This window comes from Cygnus olor, chromosome 4 (assembly GCF_009769625.2).
Source record: "Cygnus olor isolate bCygOlo1 chromosome 4, bCygOlo1.pri.v2, whole genome shotgun sequence".
Classification (NCBI taxonomy): domain Eukaryota; kingdom Metazoa; phylum Chordata; class Aves; order Anseriformes; family Anatidae; genus Cygnus; species Cygnus olor.
This window is the reverse complement of record NC_049172.1, coordinates 44,566,345-44,591,725: the sequence shown is the minus strand read 5'-3', so window position 1 is coordinate 44,591,725 and position 25,381 is coordinate 44,566,345. Positions and strand designations below refer to the sequence as shown.

Genomic DNA, 25,381 nt, shown 5'->3' with positions numbered 1-25,381 from the left:
CCTACAGTGAGCAGCATCCACGGGCTTACTACTGAGTGCTGCCAGCAGAGATGGAGCACCTGGTATTCGGAGAGGTCTACCAAGGTATGTCAGAATGGGTGAAAACTGGTGAGCTGGGTCCTATCATCACATGCATTCAGACAAGATGCCTCAATCACCTGCAGAGTCTTAGGAAGCGAACATGCCCAGAGCTGCAGAAAATAGTTACCAGGAAGCTCACCAGCTTATCTGAAAAAAAAAAAAAAAAAAAAAAAAAAAAAAAAAGAAGAAGAAAAAATGCACTCAGATTCAAAATCAACAGGGATGTGCTTTGTATCTTTGGCAGCTGTCAGCCTTTTCTAATGTTTGGACAAATGAAAAAGGAATGTGTGAAGGCTCTATTTCACATTTGCTTCGAAAGGTGACATATGCATCACTATATGAGGAACAGAAAAAGTGTTGTAAATTCTGGTTGAATATGTTGCTTTACATTGCCATAATTTCTTTCACATTAATTTCCCTAAAAAGGCATCCTAACCCCTACCACCACCACACACACACATCTAGCTGTATATCTATGTATGTGGAGTCATTTAAATAGCTATCTTTATGTGGTGAGGCAAAGCAGCTTGAACAACCAGAAGATTTAGCAACAAAAATTCTTTTTGTATGGCATAAATCCCACTAGTAGTAATTTCATCTTGAAATGGAAAGCATAGTATTAAAGTATCTGAGCGTAAAGGCCAAATTTCCCTGGTTGCCAGTTAGACCCTACGCTCGTACAAACACAGCAGGAGAAACCTAAAATGATTTTGTTTCCTAGTGGCACTAATTCCATTGCTGGAGAAAATATAATTATATTTATATTGACATTATAATGATAACTTTGCAGGCCGGATTCTGGTCTGTCTTTTAGGCCAGATAGAAACAAAACACCAGGAGATACCTCAGGAATTTCTGTTGCTTTGTGGTGGTATGGCTAGTGGCCTAGTTAGTAATTGCAACAGTAAGAAGAAAGTTTGGTCTGTGAAAAATGTAGTTAAGATTTAATTTTGTCTTAACTATAAAAACTCTTTATTTTGTATTGAGCATAACACCCTCAAATAAACTCCATCTGGACTTTGCAATTTGCAGACTGAGGTTTTGTCCGGGATATCTGTAAAACTTGGTCAACATTGGTTTTACCATTCTTGAGCCAACCATATACAATCCACTCTAATCTATGCTCGCCCCTTTTCTATATGATCCACTTAAAACATTTTCTGTTGAAAAACTCAGATATGGGTATTAAGAAAAGAACAGCTTCCTATGCACAATATTTTTAAAGCAAATAGATCTGTATGTATGTGCAGGATATTTTCTTCGATGTTTTTTCAGCTCCCAAATTGGAGCAGTTTCTATTTCCTAAAATGCTTCCCTGGAGATGTTTGTGTTTTTTATTAAGATTGTTTCAGCTAAGCTCAGTCTGAAAGTTTGGGCAATTCCCATTTTTCCTTTTACCAGTCAGTACTGAAAAAGAAGTTAAAAATGGAAGCGGGAATGAATTTTTTTTTTTTTAATCCTAATGTTACATCACTATAGCCATGGGAGTGAAATAAAGGGCAGTAGAATTGAAATAATCAACAAAAAATATATATAAGTTCAGTATAATCTTTACCTTCCTATAAAACAAAGAACATTTTCTTTGTCAGTTATTGCTAATATCTATGTTAAAGCCACCCTTCCTAAATTTGCCTTCTGAAAGTTACTCACCTGGGCTTGTTAGATCACCAGTGGGAACTGTATATACTGTACCTGAAACTAACTTTGACTTAGCAAAGTAAACCAAATACTTGCCCAACTTCACGCACAGTAATAACTACATGAATGTTTAGGAAAATATTGAATCAGATCATTTAAACCTACAAAACTGAGGAACAGGTGCACTTTGAGAAGCAGGTGTATAGATGGATGTACCCAACTGAAGGCAGGATGTAGAATTTATGTCTTCAGGTCTCGTGTGTGTTGCTGACTCCAGAATACATGGAGCATGTTGTGCAGGTATAAGACCTCAGATAAGCGATGACAAATACAACAGAAGTGTTCTCATTTTCTATTTGTAAAAATACACTTGATGAGGACTCTGCAGGTAAATGTGAATTGACTTTGAACAGACACAGGGTGTTATGTAAAACCATTAAACCGATCAAGCCAAGGTACAGCCAAACCTCAATATAAAAAAGTGATTTTTCTTACAGTTACTTTTGTTTAAAAATCCTCCTTTTAGCCCGCTTTTAGCCTGTGGAAGAACCCATCTGTTTCTTGACAGATCTTTTGCTTGGACAATAATGATGTTAACAACTACAGGCAGACATATCATTATTGAAGCAAAAATAGGACTATTTATGCAAATAAATAAAGAAGTTGTAACTGAGATTCAAATAGAAATTCATCACTTCTGACAGTAGTTGTGCTAGCACATTAAAAACAAACAAACAAACAAAACAAAAATCACCACAGTAAGATTACAAAACTACTGGATATAGATAAGCTTCTACAAACCCGCCCAAAAAAATCTCTCAATAGGGAAATTAAAATAGAAGAAAGTGTACATGACTTCAGAAAAAAACAAGGAACAAAGTATAGATATTAGAAGTTGGGTTTAAGGTTGTTCCTTTTCAATTTTCCTACAATATTGCTTATGGAGGGATTTGCAGAGGTTAAACAATAAAAATCTCTCAATTAAACTAAAAATAAAGTCTAAGAAATTTTCAGAAACACTGATAAGTTCTTCATGGACACTCTTTGGAACATCAGTGATATTTATCTTGTCATTTAAAGCCAGGTATAGTAAATATCAAAGAGAGGTAAAGAAATTCACTAGGAAAGACAAGCACTAAAAAGCAACCATTCAAGATCAGATGAACTAACAAGATTTTAGAAAAATGAAAAGGTAAAGAAAATCACTTCCAAATCACTAGTCCTAGAAAGAAATATGTGAAATGTTAAATGTTAAAATGTTAAATCAAAATTACATTTGATTTGTTTCTGAAACTTAGATGGTTCTGAGTTTACCAAACCTTGACCTGTTTTACTCTTTGTCTTCCAGTCACATAGGAAAGCTTAATTATTGCTTGAATGTGGTATAAAAACAGACTTTGATCATTCATGTTTATATTTTCTGTTCCTTTGTGCACATCTATGAATTCTCCTGTCCCTTGGAAGTGTTGTCAAGTCGATGAGAAGTAATAACTGCATCAAGAGATGCATGGAAATAGAAAACCTGTGCAGACAATTCCTGGTGCACAGGAAGAGATTACACCTGTTTACATGGTAAAATGTTTTCTGTGCTATACTAAGTAAAATTCATTAGAATTAAAAACTTGTTTGTTCATAATAAAGCAAGAGATACAGTTGGAAAAAATCTTAAGAGAATTTACTAAATTTTTGTTATTAGGCTGTAGTTCTTTAAAAGGCATTAGAGTATATCAAAGACATATGGATACTGACCTACACCTTGTTTTCCTGAAGAACTGGAGTCTGCCAATGGAAGTTTATATTTCTCTCCGAGGGCTTTCTGCAGACTACGCTGTGCTCTGCACCATGTACACAATATTAAGATGTTCCCAAAAATCACCTGGGTATTTTGCAGTCCCTGGAAATAAAAGTAGAGCACTCTCATTACCTATTTTTATAACATTTCCTTAGAAAACAAACATATAATTTTAGATTTAGACGCAAATGCACACCACATTTTGCATTTGGACATATCTACACTGTGCGCTGAATTGACTACAGGCTGATTTATTCTGTCAAGAATTTTCTCAGTAGTGCTGGGAAATAGCAGTTCCCATAGTAGCCTAGAGCAGACACAGAGTGCCATGACACTATGGGCAAACTGAGGCCATGGCATCCCTTCAGGGATCACAGATTTTCACCTGCCTCCTGAAATCTGTGTCATCCATTGTAAACTTGGGCAGCACTCTTGGCCATAAAATACTTCTCTGGTGGTGGCTCAGATGGCGCTTCTTTTTAGGTGCTTGATATCTCAACAGGAAATCTTGTAGAAGGCATATATTTTAACATGTACATAATACAATGCAAGCTTAAGAGAACAATGTTGTACGAAAGAGGCTACTCATTATCAATAGAACACTAACAAGGTTAAAGTTGTTTTTGTTTGTTTGTTTCTAGTGAAAATAGCCATTTCATTGTAATAGACCTTGTAACAGGCTGTGTTTCTCCAACATAGCCCTTTTGATGCTTAGCCCAACTTGCCACCTCCCCATATCCATGTTTTTGTAGATGGTCAGCAAAATTCCTGCTGATGTCTACTGCCCAGGTGCATGAGTAGTCAGTGCATGTTACCATCTTACTTGTTTAAGCATATGTAAAAAAAACAACAACAAAAATAAATATATATGTGTATATATATGAACAGAAAGTTTTTACATGCAGGAAAAAAAATTTATAATGCTCTTGAGATGCCTTGCTGTTGTGAACAGTAATTGCCTGCTAGCAGTTTGAGACCATTGTAATCACATACTGTATACTCGGACTAAAGTCTGGCATCATTTAACTTGTGGTTTTGATTGCTTATTTATCATTCTTGGTCACCCCAATATTAAAAGAGAGGCCCTTAGGGAAAATGGAAGTTCTTTCCTTAAACTCAAGGAGGGAGGAATTGCAACCATTCATTGTTGATACATTAAATTTATGCATAGTACCATTTTTAGCTATTTATCCCAGCTATATTAATGCGATGTGCTATGGTACATGTGCCACTCCATCCTATTGTTTTCTTGAGGCACTTTATCAGTGTGAGATATTGCAAATTCTAAAGTCAAGGTCATACTTCTCTGGTATGAATGGTGCCACTGCCCACAAGAAAAGTTATAATGAGGGAGGGTGATTAAACTGAGGGCTGCAGGATTTCTTTTTCTCATTTAGTTCATTAAGAGAACAGCTCCAGAGCAGAAAATATTTGCAAGCTGGAACTGAACTAAATTTAACAATTAATTTCTACAAGATTGACTTTTCTTGAGAATAATGTTCCACAGCAATCAGAGCAATCAGAATATCTATTTTTTTCACAAAATAAATAAATAAATAAATAAAACTTGTTTGGTCAACTGAATTTAATTTTATTTTCCTTTTTCTTTTGCATTTGTTCACCAAGACTATAAAAACTGATATATCTGTAATTAGGATACCAGCATGGACTAGTCACTGGCCCACTGCCTCTGCTAACCATTCTGTGTGTTGCTGGGAAAGTCAGTTAAGGTAGATTCATTTTTCCTAATTTCACCATATAAAAGAGAAGCACTTCGTTTAACCTACCATCTTATATTCCCCTACTTGCAATAGGGAGGGAGAGAAAAAGAAAGAATTTTGAACTTTCAGTGGAATCAATCACTCAGTGGTAGAGCCTCCTCCACTACCGGATAAGAAAGTGCTGACATATTTGGAACTCAGTTCTCTCTGTTGAACTGAAACTTTATCACATCCCTAGCACACAGAGGAGTTATGAAGATGATTGTGGGACATTCCAATATTAGGGCAGTAAGAGGCACATAAGAGCCATTGATAGACTGTGCACTTCTTGAACTCCCTGGCCTTCGCAGCTGGACACAGCTGAGAGAGTTCGTCAGTGTTCACAGTCCAAGTTTGGAGCACAAATTGGGCTGAGCTCGTTTTTTCCATTTTCGTCAATATTGAAAATATGTCCTGTATATGGTACTTCTCTGGCATTAGCCACAGAAAGGCTTTTACAGACTGAGTCCAACACCATAACATTTTTATAAACGCTTCACAGAAGTGTACAGATTTCACAGGCTTACATTGGCTTAAACAGGAGGAATTTTATGTGCTTTACCAATGTTACCTGAGGAAATATAACTCCCAAATGGTGAGTTTTCCAAAATACAGTTATAATATGGGAATGGATGAATGTTGGCTCCGGGTCAAACTTTCTTAAAGGACAGTTAAACCATTTTAGATACGGAGGTTTCACAACTTGCTTGTTCTTGTTGTAAGTTTTGCTTTTGCTGATTTTTTTTAACTTGTTTAGTATTTTTAGTATTTTAGTATTTTTAAGTATTTTTAAGACTAAACATTAAATTGAATATTAGATTAAATGTCTCTTTCATTTGCAACCACAGCACCTGGAACTGGAATCAGTTTGTATGCACATTCAGAAGTGAATTTTGAATGTTAACTGCTTTATAATCCTCAAAAAGGTCCCAGGAGGTTATGCAAATATTACAGAAAAAATAAAGATAACAGGCAAAGTAATAATAAATATAAGTATTTCGGAAGAATGGCAGAAATCCTTTGCTTATGTATTGAAACAACCAGAGCATTAACAATCGTTCATAATTTTACAAAGTTCTGGTGTACCTTTCTGCACCTAAAAAGACCACCTTCAGTTCCTAGATTTTAGAGATGCCTGAACTGGTTAGTGAGAAATAGAGCTTTTGTGGTAGTAGAACATTTCTTCATAGCAATGTTAAGGATTCCTTATATTGGCTTTCTTCTTCTTTTTTAAATTAAGTAAAGAACAATAATGCCTATGGCATAATTCTGAAATCAACAAAATTAAATCACCACAAAACCATGGATATTGAAATCACTTTTACCCTATTTGTTTTTTACCTGGAAATGCTTAGGAGGTCAATTTTTAACACATAATTTATTCAGTCGATAATAGATATAATAGGAAGTGTCCAATTTAATTTATAACTAGTAAAAATGCACCAATGGCATGGAATAACTCTTAAGTATGAATATAACATCACCGGAACTGGCAAGTCCTAATCTTAATACATGAAGTCTAATAAGAAGCCTGTATGTGAAAGCAATCCAGTTTAATACTATGGCTTTATGTAATTTCATTTGGAATTACTTTTATGTTTCTAAATTGAACTAGGTCTACAATATGCAAAAATACAATATACATGTTGGAAATGTATACATCATCTTGAACGGAATAGTAGACAGTGTAAACATTAAATTTGAATCACAAAATACATCGACTTTTAAAACACATATTTTGTAGTCTATTTTTAAACATTTTGCCAGTATTTTTTTCATCACTGGAGCTGGGATAACACCAACCCTGCAGCAGTATTTCAGTGCAAGGGAGAGCGTTTTTGCACTCATTCTGCCCGGTCCAGAGTACTGGAAATTTCACAGCACTTTGATCGGAAGAGTCCTACTTCCTTTTCTAGATGAGATTTGAATAACCATCTGTGTGTTTGGATGACGGTAGAAATTAAACTGAGTATGGCAGACACTTCCTTTAGCAGTTTCCCTGTCACTAAAGGAAATGAGAGTGTAATTTTATAAGTCCAATTACAGGATGACTGTTGAGCGGCTGAACATCACGTCAAATGCAAAGTAAAACACAAATTGGATGTATCTCAATGTAGATTGGTTTTGTCTCTTACACCTCTGTACTTCAGAATTGTACTGTATCAGTTTTAAAGCCTTGTTCCTGAACCAGAGAACTCATAAACCATTTATATGACATGCCAGCCTCATGAAGTAAAATGTATATAGCCTTGTTCAAAGCCTTAGTAAGTCTAAAATAAATACTCATAATCTGCAGCATGAATTGTGATTTTCTTTTCCACTTGAACTATTTCAAATTATCTGGTGTGCATGAGCCATCTCATTCATTCAAGTATTGCCATATCATTAGGACATGTAATTTAAAATTAATTAAACATTAAAAAATGAATTATTGAACAATACATAGGTGCTGCAGACTCCATCTGAGATAGAATTGGACATTCCTTCCTTCTTCCTGAACACTGATATCCTTAAAAAGATTTGCTGGGACAAGAATTCATCTTCTATCAAGTCTGTATCTCCTTCATGAGGGGGCACTTCTTTACTGTGAGGGTGACAGAGCACTGGAACAGGTTGCCCAGAGAGGCTGTGGAGTCTCCTCCTCTGGAGATATCCAAAACCCACCTGGATGCCATCCTGCGCACTGTGCCCTAGGTGATCCTGCTCGGCAGGGGGCTTGGACTAGCTGATCTTCAGAGGTCCCTTCCAACCCCACCCATTCTGTGATTCATGCACTTTACGAGCTACATGAGTGTGTATACCTCGTCTAAGTTACTATATGAATATTGAATACTGTATGTGAACTGTTTGTTGCGATGTTCTTTGTATAAATCTACAGATTTGTCTAGTAGGCTGTTGGAAAAGCAAACAGGAAAAATGGAGAATGTCTTTAGGTAAGACATCTCACAGCAAACTCTCATAATATAAAGCCTGAGCTGTTCACAAAACTCTTATATTTTGACTTCAGCCATGTCAGAAAACTGTTTTGCCAAAACTGAGGGCCAGACAACCAAAAGGATTGCGGTTGGTTAAGAAATATCTCCAGGGAACTAGAAAGAGAGGTCACCCCTGGTGAACTGTTGCCCTGCAAAACCACCTTCTTCCATGCCAAATTCACTGGCTGACCACTGTCTGCTTGGGTCAGCTCACAGGATGCCAAGTTCATGTGCAGTGAAGAAACCTGGGAAATGCTCAGCTCTCTTTGGGTTCCCCCAAAGGCAGCCTGGACAACCCAATTTGTCACAGGCCCCTTGGCCAAAAGCTGCCCTGCAGAGTGGTGCCAGGCACAGACACTGCGTCCTTCAGATCCTCCCTGTATGTCTCTCCCCCTCCAGAGCCCCTAAACAGAAGTTGCAAGTGAGAAAAACAGTTATACCAAATGATTCCCACCATGTGCTGGGGTGGTAGTGGCCACTTGCAGCATCCCCGGAGGACCAGCAGCACACGCTGGGTGCTTTTTTATACAACACCTACATCACTCACAATTGTGGCCAGTGCTTCCTTACCACCCAGCTGGCCTGGCCAGCTATATTGTTTACAACCAGATCGGCGCTGTCCACGTAAATATACATTAAGAAATATACACACCAAAAAAGTCAAGTGACACCTAGCAGGCCCATAAAACCAGATGAATACTTGGCTGTGTGGAACTGCAGCACTCTGATAGAGACTTGTACTGTTTTAAGTTTAATATCATTTTCAGTGGATACCTTTCCTGCAGAAAAAAATATTTTTTTTGTATCACGCTCTTTTGAATAGGGTCAGCTTCCAGAAGTTTACAGCATGGTCAACTAAAATTAGTGGTATAAATCACATGGTTCAATTATTTCAAGAGAGCTGAGTCATGTTATGCCATTAACAATTTTGCAAATGTTTGTGTATGAGTGTTTATGAAGAGTGAACTCCTGTCTATACCTGTATTCTCCTCAGCTTTAATTCAGTGGAGATACACCATATTACAAAGTAGCTAGTACCTGGTGGTTACACCTGTGTTTGAACTCAAATAACACAAAAAAGTCTCTTAGATTTGCATCTACAACTGACATTTGACTTATAACCCTCTAACTTGCCCTTGTAGGACACTACAGCATTAAAATCTGAGTCTTGTTTTGCACTGCTCAATGCCATGCATGATCTCTGTACTTCCCTTAAGTATACAAACGAGCTATGTCAAATAGCACAAATCAAAACAGTAACATGATGGTCACTTTGAACAAACAAACTTGACTATAATACTGCTAGAGACAAGGAGAATTACGTCTCATGAGTAGAAACTCTGAGCTAAAGAATTAATTTATGTTTGTTTGAAAGAGATCAGTGAAACATAAAGATGTTCAGGAATGTTTAATCCTAAAAGGAATGAGATCTATCAAAGCAATTTGAAAGGATAATACGTTCATTTCTGGTTCTAAAGGCAAACGAAAGCCAAAAGAGTAAAAGCATCATACATTAAAACCTCAGAAGCTATTTTTCATCCTGGCAACTTAGGAGCTATTTTTCATGCTGCTATTATTATCTCAAGTTTGATGCTACAATGAAAGGCAAATCTGGTTCTGGTAAGCAATTACTAACTTGCGATGAGCATTAGTTTTACTTTTAAAGATCAAAGCAAACATACATAAACAATTTTAAGTACATGCATATCCTTTGCTTTATGATCTCTCTCCTGGTTTTATATTCATTCAAGTTCACTGTGTTTCTCACTTACCTTAATAAGTCCAGAAGCAACTGGATGAGTAACTGGAATCTGTATTGAAAAGAAAATGAAGTTTATTTAGTTCATAGATAATATGTAATAGATGAAAAAGTTCGGCAGAGATTATCTCAATAGATGAACTAGACAGGAAGACCAGAAGATATTACTATTGAGTTCAGTAGAGAGACTATCACACACTTTCCTGATTGTGTTATATTCTTCCCCTTTGAAAACAGCTATCAACCAAATTATCAAACTATTAATAATACATATTTATTAAAAAAAAAAAAAATCCTATTTATCCAACCAATCCTAAGGATAGAGTTCACCATAACTAAAATAACTATTCAAGTGTTATCGTGTCACAAGAAGGAGGAAGGCTGGCAATTTTCTTCATTTCAGAAAAAATGCCATGAATGTTATAGCTTCTACCTACTCTTTCCAGAAATGAATTTGAACTATAGCTAAGGAATCTGCAGGTCATCACTATGACCAGATTGTGAAGTCCTTACATAAATAAATTCCACTTGGGATCCATTCGTGTACTATTTTTAATGCTTGAATGAACCTGGCCCTTTGTTTCTGCTGTCCCCTGTTTGGTCTAAACTTTTCAACTGTGTAAAAATGACATCATTTTGAAATCCTTACTGAAAAGTCTAGTTTCCAAGCATTTTATGAAGAACTAAAGCGTAAAGATTTCAGTTCAGGCTCTAAATAAAACAAGTAAGAACTTGGTTTGAATAAAACACACTATATTGTAAGGTGAAATAATAAAAATATGCTTCATTTCATCTTAGGGCAGACTGCTAGATATGATTTATTTACATTAATTGTAAAATGTTATGAGTTGTTCTTTTCTATTCACATATAACAGATTCTTTTAAAGTGTATACGATACTAAGTATAAAAAAGCAAATCAATGGCAGATTCACAATCATTTTGCAGATGGTACTTAATGTACCTGTAAAAATATCTAAGCCTATTCTACATGCAGTAAACTGTTGATAAGAGAACACTTGATCATTTTTAAGAAACCAAGTTCATCTGCCGAAATGCTTGAGAATCACCTCAAATTAAATAGATCAATACCTTCAAGAGTACTGACCATGTGGAGCTTAGTATCACTTTAGACTCACTACTGCATGCTCATATTGATGTTCACATGAGACATCAAAGGCTATTTCCAGCTACTGATCACTTCCAGTTGTACAATATAGTAAAGCTGTGATATTGAAAATGCCTACTGGAAATGCCTAAAGCCAATTATATATATATTTTTTTCTGCTCTATATATCTACTTCAAAGCTTTTTTTTTTTTTTTCTTTTCTTTTTTTCTGCTCTGTATGTCTACTTCATGATCAGGGCTTCCATTAGTTCTACCCTCCGGTCTTCACCACTGACTGACTAATATAGAAGATACTTGCTTCTGTGTTAAAACATAACAGATTTAGGTAGTTAAAACTGCAGATATGCCATTCACAGGATTCAAAAAAGACCTGGTTGCAAAACTTCCAGTTAGTTCCAATGTACTCATTCCAACTCTCCTGGATGCTCAATACCTGTAGAAATCTAGCCTTGAGTTCACTTTAAATTGAATTTTTTTTTTTTTTTTGGGGGGGGGGGCACAGGTGGGTGGGTGGGTGGAGGGAATCATAATGTGAATGTCTGGAGAATTAATTTATTTTTTATTTTCGAAGTACCTGTAGAGTTTTAGCTTTGGTTTCTAATGCACATAAATTGAAATCATTTTCATTTATAGTCCAAAAGGCTTTTTTTTTCCTTTTTTTTAATGGTCTGAAGTGCGCCATTAGTTTTACATATTCTTTTACACTGATTTGACTTAAAACCAACCGAGCTGTTTTGTTACAAATGGTTTTAGTTTTCAAGTAAACTAAGTGGCAGAGCAACTCAAAACACATTGAATTAATTTAAAATATTAATATCCACAACTGTACCTAAATAAAAACAAAGAATTACTGTAGACTTAGTGAGTTTTATTTCTCACAGTTCTTATTTTGAAAGTATAGCAAAACATATTGCATATATTCACTTAGTTTAAAATAGCAAATTATCAACACAAGGATTGACATATTCCTTTTTTCCTTGTGTCTAAAACATTTCTTTATACGGAAAAAAATGCTTGATTTCCTTTCCCTTCAATGCAAAAATAATCCTGTAAATGCACTTTTCATGTCCCAATGTGTAGTCACTTTGCTGAACTTTTAGATTCTGCAATTAGAGAAATCAGATTTCCTAGTGAAGAACTAAAGCTGCAAGTACAATTTATCTTCAGTTCACTAGTAATAGGGGCAGTTACTATCTTGGGACCAGATCCTGTAAACATGCACATGAATAGCTTCACCCATCACGGTTGGTCCAGTGATGACCATTATGCTGTTCATGTGAGCTAGGACGTATGAAACCATTCCCTGAAGTGGAAAATGTTCGCAGGGTACCAGTCCTGATATTCTAAGAGAAGATGGTAAAACTGAGTCATCATATAAACTCATAAATTAGATTACACTGAGAAACAAACTATAGCCAGGAATATCAAACGGTACTTTTTTACATCATTTTTTCCTATTACATTAAGGATGTCCCTTATTTAAAACAAGGCCCAACTTGGAGCTCTTACTAGTTGCCAGCTACAAACAGCAATGCAGGGCATTTTGCAACTGCTGTCAACAGAGGAGTGAGACAGAATAGCACAGATGAAGCATTTTCGCAAAACTAGCTCTGCAAACAACATCTGCTGAGCTGGAGGTCAGTGTGGCACTCCTGCTGTGGTCTCTGGTGAGAGCAGCCACAAAGAGCAGGGGTCCCATCAGCAGGTGGGCCAAAACAGGAAGAGTAGCAAGAGAAGGTCCCAAAGTCCCCTTTTGGTGACCTTGGCTTGCAGCGATGGAGAATACCTGCAATATAGTGCTTGCATTGTGATTATTAGGTCTCAGAGAGGCCACCAGGAGATAGCAGTAACCTGCAACCATTTCTGGTTGTAGTTGTACCAATTGCCTGCAGGCCGGCCTGCAAACTCCTCCTCAACAGTCCCCTTATGCAGTTCTGTGTTATCCTGATTCATTGCTTCGTTACCCTGCTATTTTCTGCTGTGCTTTCACAGATGTAATGCCTCCAGGATTTGACCCACATGGAGGCTACTCCCACAATCTGTCCCAGTGACCTTTGAGGATTGTTAATGATTTAATGGTAATGGTAACAGCTACCCACTTCAGAAAGGGTTGTGGAGACTGGGGCGTAAGAGGTCATTATTGTTTAACCGCATTTGTTTTGCCTTTCTTCTCAGAAACTTTAAATCAGAAGACATTTCCTTAAGCAGAATGCCCGAAGTGACAGCTTTAGGATGTGTGAGAAAGACACAGTTAATTTAGTGCAAAAGATAAGACATTTCCTTGGGGAAGTACTAATTCCAGGCCTATTACCCCTCAGTGTCATTTCATATTAATGCATTGCATAGAAGGGGACGCTAAATCTTATTAATTGAAAAATATTTGTCTTTTGCTTCCTAAAATAATTTTTTGCCTGGAGGTTAAGGAGTCTTAAAATTATTTCTGAACTACATCCAATTTCTGGACAGTTTATTGAAAAGTGGAGAATGAAATTTGTCTGTTGCCTTGTTAATTTACATCAGACAAGAGGAAGAAGAATGATGCTTTTTGGTGACCCAAATAGCATAGTTACATAAAAAGATGGTTACAAATACAAAGTCCAGGCATAGATAACACATTAAGATTTGCCAGATGTCACAGACACATCCACATGTGTGAATACGTGTGTATACGTCATAGTTACATATGTAAAGTAGAGGGGTAACCATCTAAACACAGTGGCTAAAGCAATACACAAGAAAAGAACTTAATGCAACTTCCCTCTCCCTTTTTTATGGCTGAAAGTTCCAAAAGTACCAAAACTACTGATTTTAACCCTTTTAGGTGTTTTATTCATAAGCCATGAAACGACCTCACAAGAAGAAGAAAATGGAAATATCCTTTTAACTTTAGTGCATTCTGTGCAGGGATATTTGAAAACTGTGATCCTGCTTTGTTCAGCCTTTGACTCATCACAAAAAGAATTGCACATGGCCATGGTCTTGTCCCCTCTTTCCCCAAACTAAAGAATGAGGTTTGAAGTGAAGTCCTCACTTTGACTGGCATAGACACTAACCAGCGCAAGGAGTGTCCTCAAGAGCACAGTTCCCTTCATTATATATGACAACCTGGATTAAAAAGCATTAAAACAATATACTTAATTGTATATTTGGATGGTCTTCCAGGTACAATGGTGCCATGTTATTTGTTTTAGAGGTCTCAACATAGAGGCTTAAATGCACTCTAATTTGGGAGGCAGCATATTTAAATTGGCACTCTGCAGCTTGATGCTTCTATAGAGACACTGTCAAGCCCACACTCTCCAGGTTACTGCTCTGCTTGCAGAACACTTGTTTGTTATTGTTTTGTTTTTCCTTGAAACTCCTTCCAACCAACTGCACTCCTTCCACTTCTCATGCTCACATAATGGTCATGTCTCCTCTGATCTTTACTGAAGAAAAAATATTTTCCTTTTCTAATTCACTCCTTAGCCATTGTTTTCCCAACCTCCAGTTCTCAAGAAATATGATTTCTTAATAAAAAAAAGTCTAATTAAGCCATTTATCAAACTTTTCCAAGTGGATAGAGTGACAAATTAGCCCTATCTTCCACCAACAATCTGATGGATGGGAAGATAAAGATGCAGAGGCTGTTATTTTAGCTGGAAGCTCTCTACTATATCAATTGTTTGGCCCCAAGCCAAAAGCCCCTAAGAGATGACAAGAACTAATGATGGGTCTATGAAGTTTATGCAGTGTGAGGCCTGACATCAAAAGAATCTGCCCTTATTAGCAAAATCTCTATGCCTTCTGCCTGAAAAAAAAAAAAAAAAGAAAAAACCTCTTTTTTACTTACTCTTTAAGTAAAGAAATAAAAAAATGCAAACTTTATACAAATTTGCACAATAATATACTGCTGAGTTCTGTTTTTCTCTACAAATATTAAGTGATTGTTATGACGCTACTTTTACATCCACCAAATGAGTCTAAGACAGGACAGACATCAAATAATTTTCCCAGAAGTCTTTATTTTATTTTATTATTTATACTTATTTTATTCCTTCAGAAGAACTGGGCTGTATGGCAGCCTGTGTACCAGATGCAATCTGTGCAAGTAGAAGCAATGATGGAGTCCCAGTCAGAAGAAGTCCATCAACCTCATTAGGGTCAGGACCCCAAAACTTGCCCTGGATTTTTGAAACCCACCAAAATCAGATTCATAGAGGCGGTTCCACAGTCAGGACCAGAACACCAAAAGTTTCCTTGGATTTAGAGAGGGATTGGGAAAACTTATGGAAGAAAAATCCATCAAGAGTTGGATCAAGCTCACACCAGCTCTGGCTCAGGAAGATCCTGGGCCACATAGCAACAGAGGCCAGAAAAGAATTCTGGGGAAACATCACTAATTGTTTTCTTATGTTTTTCTCTTCCTAAGTATTCATCCTTGGTTGTATTAGGACACATGATTTTAGACAAAATGGATGCTAAGTCTGATACTGATCTTATGCAACAAGATTACCTTCAAAATTTGTAGCTTATATCCTCCCTTTTCACCAGATTTTTTAATATACATTCATTCCAGTATATAATGGAAAATGTACATACAAGGTGGAATACAGTTATTGCTCTGATGGAATGCAGGAATAAAGAAGAATGCAATGGACAGGTTAACTTCTCAGGAAAACAAAACAACATTTTAATGCTCGATTAGAAAAGTTTGACTGAAAACAAGCCATTTTTGCAGATACTTTATGTTACTGAGAATTAGAATTAAAATCCCTTTTTTTTTTTCCCCCACATTTTTCATAGATTTCTTGATGTCTCATTTTTTACTACATTTTTCTTGTGGAAATAGAACAGCATTCAACTTACTGGGAGATTGAGAAACTGTAGGTACTGCTTTGTAAAATCCATCTGCAGTAAGTCTGTGTAGCTGGGCATTCATATACCTGATCAGATTGATTCATCTTTTCGACAGGATAATTTTATAGCATGGTATTACAAACAACAATGCATTGAAAAGAGGAAATAATTATGTTATAGTCATCCATATTCAGCACATCCTGAAATATTTTACCTTTGTTCTCCAGTCTGCATTTAATATTATGTATAGAAGCTGCACTATGCAAAACTAGGGTATGTAATCAATCTTGAACTTTCCTGTGTCTAAGTAAAATGCCCTGTATTCATCCCTCTTCTATAGCCACCTATCCATCAATCAGCTTACCCTGAAAGTGAAAAACAAGTGGCTTTGCACTCGTGGAGTTTTTCTTTCTTGTCACTTTTCAAAGAAGGGCATGCCATTTAATCTGCCACACTGCTTTTTAGCTTGAGACATAAAGGCCATTTACATTGCTTTATCAGCTGTAGGAATGTCCATAAGCTCTGATGTTTTGGGGTGAGTTAAAAAAAACAGCTTGGAGTACATGAGGTCCAACATAAACAATCATGGAAAGAATAAAAGAGAGCTTCTTAATACTGAAACCTTACCAGGCAACTTCAAAACAAGAAATAAGAATTCTGGTTGAGAATATAATGTAAACCATGCAATGCCATCATAATTCAACTTCCTTCTTCCTCCTGATGTGCTTGACATCCCTAAGTACAAGGTACTTTCTTCGCTGTTTATTGATAATAGGGTTACTTAGGAACTTCATTGTGGGTTCTTTACATGCTGTTAACTTGTAATTTTTTGGATGAAGATGTAAATAAAGATAACACAGTGGCTGTAGTTTTCTACTCAGAATGGTATTTTTCCAATAAAAACTAAATGTATTATAGCAATATGCAATCAAGCGTTCAAATTGCTTCTAACTCAGAAGCGTCATTGCTTCTAACTCAGAAAGGCAAGTTCTTGAACAAAGAAGCTTAAATGCAATTTGGCTAAAAATTAAATGTTATTCAGCAAAAGATCAGTACTGAAGTTGTCAATGAACCAAACTGTCTGCTTACTTATAATTAGCAACATGGTCATTGTCTGGCTATCCTGGCATATTGTAAATAAGCCTGTGCAGACTATATGATTTAAGATTATTTAGAAGACAGCCTCAAGAGACAGGTAAAATAACTCCTTTAGAAGAAATAACTAACTTTAGAAGACAGCCTCAAGAGACAGGTAAAATAACTCCTCCTCTTAATCACTCGGTCAGCTTGGCTTAGGGGAGTAGTAGATACAACTAAGTCCTATTTAACCCTTTCTCAGTAAACTGAATAAAGGTTTGTTCCTTTCTTTAAATATTGCTCCAATTACCCTATATAGCAACCTCATTCAGAACTATAAACATCAGATTTTTCAAAGCCTCCTGAATTCCCTAAACTTTTTAGCAAGCAATATTAAGAGTTGTTGCTCAGTAATTTATACTTTATGATACAATTCCATGGAAGACTTTAATCAAAAGGTTTTCCCCAAATAAATAATAGCCAGAACTTTACTACACCCCAGACTTGTCTTTTGGTTGCCAGATGACCATTTGTTTCACTCTCTATTTTACTTTTTCATGCTCTACTTTAGACTTCCAGGTTGAGCTTGGCTAATATCTGGGAGGAAATTTGTCTGCTAAACATTTTAGATAGGCCAAGTCAGATAAATAAAAGGAGTAAATGTGAATGATTTACTCTGAGCTCCCACAGCCCTTAACCATTAATTTGCAACCTGGATATGTTTTGGACCATTCCTACTAACTTTCCAACCAAAAAATCTGCTCTAGTTTGCAACCTGCTCTAGGTGGCCCTGCTTCAGCAAACAGGTTGTACCAGATAACTTCCACAGGTCCCTTCCAACCTCAACCATTCTGTGATCCTTTGACCTCCTTTTCATAACACCAGAAACTACAGCACGTCCATAAATCTACAGCTTCTGCCTGTAATACACATCTCAGCAGCTAACCTCAAGTTAAAATATAAGTTAACTCATCCTATCTTTCTACTTTAACACAGTGTTTAATCAGTTAGGGCTGAAGGATACACACCAAAAGTTTGCCAGTAAATGTTGCCTGGTAGATTTTGTGGAAAATAACAAGTTCTGTAGGACAAAACTAAAAATAATTACATAAGCCCCATCTATCTCTTAAAGCTAGACACAAAAGCAAACAGATTAGCCTTGTATGAACTTAGGCTTTTCCATCCCATCTGTGCAAGTGAAATTGAGATACAGTGAATGCGACAGAGTCTAGAGATATCACTCAGCTATGGTAATGGAAGTACAGGTTTCAGCCACAAAAGAGATTATTTTTGTCTCAATATATTCTTCTAAATTGTGTTAATATTATGTATGTTTTCAACTTTAATTAATTTTAGGCTCTTGTATTGCAAAAAGCTTCTGATTTTAGGAAGAGGTTCATGGGAGCATTAAGACAGAGATTTTGCTCAATGAATGATACATGAAGGCAGTAATTATTTTAGAGCTGCATGTCCTATTTTAGCTATTTCCACTATCAGGAAAAGATGGGTTGACCTACTTGTAAGTAACAAAAATAGCCAAGGATCTTTAAATAAAATCAATCTCATCGAGTTGAACAGAAATGGAGAAGTATAATTGTTCCATTTCTTTTCTCTTTCCAGATCAGGCACTGCTCATAGCATAACCTGGGGACATGCACATCCTGGCACAGGAAGCAGGAAAAAAAGAGTACACCCACGGTGTCTTTTGCATGACAAAGTCGAGCATTCAATTAATGAAAATCTCAGCAGCTTGTTTTTGAAATATATTGTTTAAATTCTAGGCAAAAGAACTTCAGTGAGGATTTTGGTGAGCATCATTCCGTGGACTTGAAGATACAAACTTGAAGTAGAAAATACAGACTGATAACTGACACACACACACACACAAAAGTTGGATCAGGAGAGATCAGAGGCTGAAAAGATCATTTATTTGAAGGGATGGAATGGACTAATTATGAGCTTGATTTGGTGCAGGGCAATGTCCAAAGGGCGTCTGGAGTCCCTTTCAGACCTTAATGAAGGGATGTTCTGTGTGAGGATAAACTTTCTGCAAGATTCTGGAAGTAACAGCATACAGTAACCAAATCTTAAGTTTAAAATCTTTTAGGATGGTTTACAAAACAGAAAGTATACATTTACCACAAGAGTTACATTTTTATTTCTAAACTTATATTGGTTTCATCCCTAAGAAACCCGTTTACTTTCGGGGAGGGTGGGGGGGGTGGGGTGTTCAAGATGGCTGAATATAAACCACTCTATCAGCTTGCAGATATTTAGTCCTTGCTTTATTCAAAAGCCTTGAATATCTCTAGCATTGTAATCACTGTTAGAATTCTACAATTAGACTTATACTACCTAAGTTTTTTGGTATTATTAGTCTCATTTGCTATTATTCTAAGGATGAATATTAGCTACTTTACATTCAAACTCTATTTTCTGTACAAAGTCCTGTATGCAACTAAGATATGGTTAGCAGTTAAAATGATCAGCTGAGAGTATCAAAGCCTTTATGCAGCATAATAACTTCACTAGATGGCAGTGGAGAGAAATATTAGATTATATAATTTCCTTTTTTTAATAGGACAGAGAAACATCCCAGTAAGTACTGCAGTTTATTAGTGTTCTCAGTGTTAACTCCAGACCACAAGACAGCAATGTTTTTGCCTGCACAAAAGTCTAGGGGCTCCTGCCCAGTTAAATCTACATGCAAACATTTGCAAGAGCACTGCCATGTACTCCTCCGGTCCTGACACAGAGCTGCAGAGAAAGAGCTCTTATTTATCCTTGTACCTTCGTGTCACAACTGCTCTTTCTGTATCTTCTGTGTATGAATAAACATCACATTTCTGTTGTCATAGTCACTAAAGCAATCCCAGGGAAAGAATCAATGCCATCACGCATCAGGCAGTCCCAGGACCAGAAGGAGACAGAGAAGAGCTGTTGCTGCACTGGGTGGAGAGACAGCCTGGATGTAGCCAGGGCTGGGACTGGAGGGCCCAGCACAGCTGTCGTGCTGGGGGTGTGTGCCCACCTGACCCAGGTCCTCTTGCCAGCCAGCAGGCTTCATGAAAGGAAACAGGAGTCTTTGACAAAGGAGCACTGAAGCATTTCTAGAAGCAGGACAAGACAGTGTCATGTCTAGAGCACAAGCAATTTTCTCATAAACTCAACTGTACCATGTTTTTTCCTGAAACTTGAAGACAGGGTTCCCCAAGGAAATCATCACACTGATGCCATAATCATGATGAAGTAAATGAGTGAACAGTAAGAAAAAGCTACAAAGAAATTTGAAGCGTTTTGTGAAAAATACTATTTGTATTCAAGAAAATACTTTTCATTCTCAAGAACTCTTTATGCTGCTCAAATATTTTTTGTTAGGAGAACTTAGCATCCCTTACAGCTGACTGAAGAAACAATTTTGGAGACTTCTGACAGAACTCAAGACTGAATATTTCAAGCACGAAATCCTGTAGCTCCTAAGTTTCAAAACCTTCAAAAATTCAATCTTTTGAATTCAGAGAATGGATACTTGCCAGCTTTTAGAAATTAACACTTGAACACAAATTAAAATCCAGAATGGAGAGGATGATTTCTCCTGAGATCATGCCTTCAGTTAGAAGACTATCGGTGAAATTCTTCAAAAACTATGGAGTTGTCTGGCTTTGTCCATAGTGTTCAGAAAATACAAATTATCATTTTGCACTTTCAGATTGAAAAAATATTAGTTTCTTCTATCACCAGATATAAATATATTTTCTAAGGTTTGTTTCTTGCCTTTGGAGAAATGTTATTTTAAAAATCGATTCAGTGACTTAATCATACTTTTCTGTACTAAGTCATGCCTTTACCTAGCAATGGCCAAGAATTCTTTTTAGTGATACCTTGTCCACTGACATCTCTTCTGCTTGCTCGCCAAACTGTTTGCAATAGCTAGCAGAGAATCAGGATATTGCGAGTGATGATAAAAAACAAACCCAGTTTTGTTGCAAGTGACTTCTTGACTTATGCCTGCTAAGCACAAACCTCCATTCTAAGACTTGAACTTTTAAAGGCATAATTCTCTGTATTTTTGTGTAAACATGACCAGATGAGAAACAGTTCCTTATGGCATTCATTCTCTGTGATTTCCCTTAGTTTTCCTCTTCACTGGCCTTAGAGAAACAGAAATATGTGGAAATACAAAGCCATGGGATTTAGTTAGTGACACAGTGGGTTGGGTTCTCTGCTTTGCAACTCGCACATGGCTCCACTCAAACAAACAAACATGTTAGATATGGCTGTCAGATATAGCTTGTTGCAGAAACCAACCTGATTAAATATATATATATATATATATATATATGTATATATAAATAACTGCCCCTGATCATCAAGAGGCAGGTAAAAATAAATGTTGGATTACATAGATTCCTAGGAGAAATACACTTCAAATTACTTCGGTGGGTTTCCCTAAATGGAGATATTATACATAAACAGCTACACTTGCAAAGTTTCTGGAACTGAATACACCCAACAGTAATACAAAACAAAAGATCAACATGACAAAACAGAGATGCAACTTATGCTCGCTCCAACCTGCATCACAGGAAGGTCATTTTCGTTTCTCATTACTATTAGCTTCGTGCTGTATTTTCCCTGATGACTCCAATACACAGTGAAATGGCTCAGTACTCTGGTAAGAGGCTAAAACTCCTCTCAAACAGCCTAGAGACTGACAAAATTTTCCTTTTAGATCATTGCACTCACAAAGTTCCTCTTTTTTAACTATTAGTTTAGTCTTACATGAGAAAAATCTCGATCACAAAATTGATACCTGTTAAACCTTATCCTTACCCCTTTCTCCCAGACCTGCTCATAAATCAAGGCACCGTGGATTTGCCTGGAAGCTATGCCATCATATTACTCTTAATTTAGTGGCCAATCAATATTGATTTCTATGTTTCTCACTGCTATAAGTCATGACAATGTTTTAAGGTGCTGCTGATGAGAATATAATATCTAGAGTTGTTCTGTCCATGCTCACGTGAAATGTAGAGTCAGAACAAAAAAAGATATTTACATGTGTATTTTCTTCTATATAATCTACATCCAACTGCATATACAGCAGCTGCCCTTGCTTTTCAAAGCAACAAACATTTCCTAGTCTACTTAGTTTGCATTTAATTCGCTTCACAGCACTTGGATTCAGTACTACCACAAAAAATGTAGTGACCTATTTCTTTCCTGAGGTCTAGAAGTAGGATTTGCATGATTGGGACATTGGTTAAATTAGCATCCTTTGGCCCATTGATAAGAACATAGCCAGCACAACACTCTGCTTGCAATGAGGACTGAAAATTGCTTTATTATTGCAATGATAATGCATCATTAAAATTAGATGTTCTCTTCCTTATCAATTTCAAAATATAAATGTCTATGATCCTTTAGATGTTCTATTAGAGTTATTGGCACTTATAATACCTAAATTAAATTGAAATAACCACAACAAAACAGGAAAATAAAAAATAAGCTACCTTTGTCCACCAAGGAGCTTCATCCTTTTACTCACAAAGAACCCTCTGAGCAGCCCAAAATAGCTACCTCTGAGAAACTTGCTCTGATTTCCTAGGAGCTCAACACTGTTTCTCTCTTTTCTAAAGGGAAGTAGGCATTTAATTGTTTAGTGACTACAGATGATTTTTGCCACAGCCTGATTAGCTGATTAGAGCCATAAAGACTATAACTATCATCAGCATTAAAAATTTACTACTGTTTGGCCTTAATACAACTGAAATGAGAGAAAATTGTTTTTTATGCAATCTCTTCTTACACTTTTTGCTTACAACAGCAGATTTCTCTGTGTTGTTGTTGTTGTTTTGTTTTGTTTTTTTTTGGCCCATAGTCATGCAAAGTAACTCCTTCTGACTTGTCTCTTATCCCATACTACACAGTTCATGTAAAATGTTTATTGCAAATCTAAAGCTGGGAGTCAGCCCTTATGTATTAATGCATCAGAACCATAGCTACATGGCAAGAAGAGGCTGATGCATGGTGATAATTTCCCTCTCCTTTCTCAGCAGTGAAGTATTTGGGGGCAGGATCAGTGCTGTCTGCACACCTGTGGCTGCCCAGTGTGAAAGCCCACCCAGCCAGGAGAACATGAAACACAAAAGAAACCTTCATCCTTCTGACCGTGCATTTTAACAGCAATTATGTTACACCTTAATCTGGTTCTGAAGCTTAAACAATAGTGATATGAAGCTGAAGACTGAGTGCCACTTTACAAACTAAACTAAGTTTCATATATCAGTAAATCCTTGACCCAACTGGATTATAACTTAAAACCCTGATAGACAGCTACAACAGAAGCAGTGGAATAATAAAGCAGTAATTTTATTATTAATTCAAACCTAATTCTCTCTTAGAAATATATTTCATATCATAGCCTCTCACTTCTCAGATTTGTATTCCCTTTCCTAGCAAGTATTTAAAAAGAAATATTTGAGTTCTATATATGACTAGATTATTTATCTTTTAGCTACATTGTTCTTTCAAAAGCAATTGAGAGTTCCAGTTGCTTGCCATGGACATTAGACGTGAGTTTTCAGCTTGTACAGTCACACTCTACTTGTGTTTACTATGCAAGACAGTTAGAACAGTATGTGGGAATGAAAAGACATCATTTTTGTGGAATTGAATGAATTGTATAAATTTTACTTCTGAATTGCTCTGCAAACTTGAAATTCTTACATAATTAAGAAGCCCATTCAGATGTTTTTCCAGTCTTTCATTTTCTGTCTTTGATGCATTTGCCATTGGGTTTTTCACAGCATATTAAGTTTTCCATATGGTTTCATTTACATTTCTAACACAAGAGACCAAACTTGCCACCATGTGTAGTTTAGGTCTCAATTGTAGGTCACATCTAACTAGGGAACATAGAGAAAATGAAAGAGTCCTAGCACCTCTGTGGTTATCCCTGCTGAATAATTGCAGCAGTAGCTGAATTTTGCAGTTCAGATGTTGGTAATTTGCCATTGAAAACCACCAGTATCAAACTGTCAGAGTCAAGAAATGGCTTTAATTATTTCCTCCCTGGAGTGGTAATAGCCACTGCTTGGATACTGCCAAAGCTGGAGCATGTTTGTGTGGGTGATTTCTTAGCACATTTAGCAAACGCAGCTTACCTGCACTTGCCAAACCTGCTGGCATCGAAGATTTGCTTCCAGTCAGTGCAAAGGCAGACCAACCCGATTGCTTCTACGAGGCTCTAGATCATCTGGAGACCACCTTCATGAACTTTTTTTATTTTCCCTGGTCACCAAAGACTAACATTGTTTTTCTGCTTCATTGAGCACTGAAAATAGAAAATAAATCAGACAGAAAACTCTTGGAAATAATGATATAGGAAAATCCCTCTCTGGGAGGGAATAATTAAAAAATAAAAATAAAAAATCAGAAACTGCAGAAAACTCAATGGAAAAGTTCACTAAGAAGGACGGAGGCGAGTACATGTGTTCAGTAAACTGTCCAGCTTTCTTCTAATTACACCTTTTTTTCTCCATGGCTATAGGTTACTAGTGAAGAAGCCTGTATACTCTCAGTGGTAATACTGAGGTCCAGAACCATTTTATGCCTAGACCTTTGGCCTCATCCTTGTAACAAAAAGCAAGACAATGCTCATGCTTTGCTTGCTACCCTATTCTTCTAATAAAGAGCTTTTTTTTTTTTACTAAGTATTCTCTAAACATGAACAGAATATAGTGATAAACCAGCAACTCAAAAATAAAAGAAAATAAAAAATCAAGAGCAGGTCAAAATGTTTTCAACATTTCATAGCAATTCTTATATTATTCTCTGTCCTTCAAATATACCCAAGCCCCAGAAAAATTACAAACTGATGTTAATGTGAACATTTCCACAGGAGCCTGCAAATGTCTTTGGCTTGTGCTTCAAAAGAATGAATAAAAGCCATTGAAAACAACTGTTGGGCTAGGATGTTTTATTCCTCATTCCCATACTCTATCTATTTGGTAAGATGATCTAACCTGTGCATCCCTGAATGATATCTTGCCTCCGAAGTGGGGTAAGGTTTTTCTCCCTAGAAGGCTGCACGGGTTTCTGGCCTTCTGGTAGAAGGGTATTAAGGCAGGCTGATGCAAAGTTTTTGTGAAGTCTGGAGGAGCTTCTCTCCATTGATCTTGGTGGCCTTTGGATTAAATCGTAGCAGAGCAAAGAATCACTATGATGTTCAAGCAATAGCCTTGCACTTGGCCAGCAATAAAGTGCTCTTTCTTAAAAGTGCACGCTTCAGATATTTGTGCAGTCTGAGCACATTTTCCCACACGTATTCA

General features: G+C 36.6%; 1 long non-coding RNA gene across 1 annotated transcript; it reads right to left on the bottom strand.

The window, feature by feature from the left end:
• Positions 1-3,515: 3,515 nt before the first annotated feature.
• Positions 3,516-24,378, bottom strand: LOC121070181. The gene is made up of 3 exons (XR_005819938.1): positions 24,215-24,378; positions 10,019-10,057; positions 3,516-3,613 (listed from the first exon to the last, which is right to left on the bottom strand). It is a non-coding gene; the product is annotated as an uncharacterized LOC121070181 (long non-coding RNA).
• Between the last annotated feature and the right edge of the window lie 1,003 nt (positions 24,379-25,381).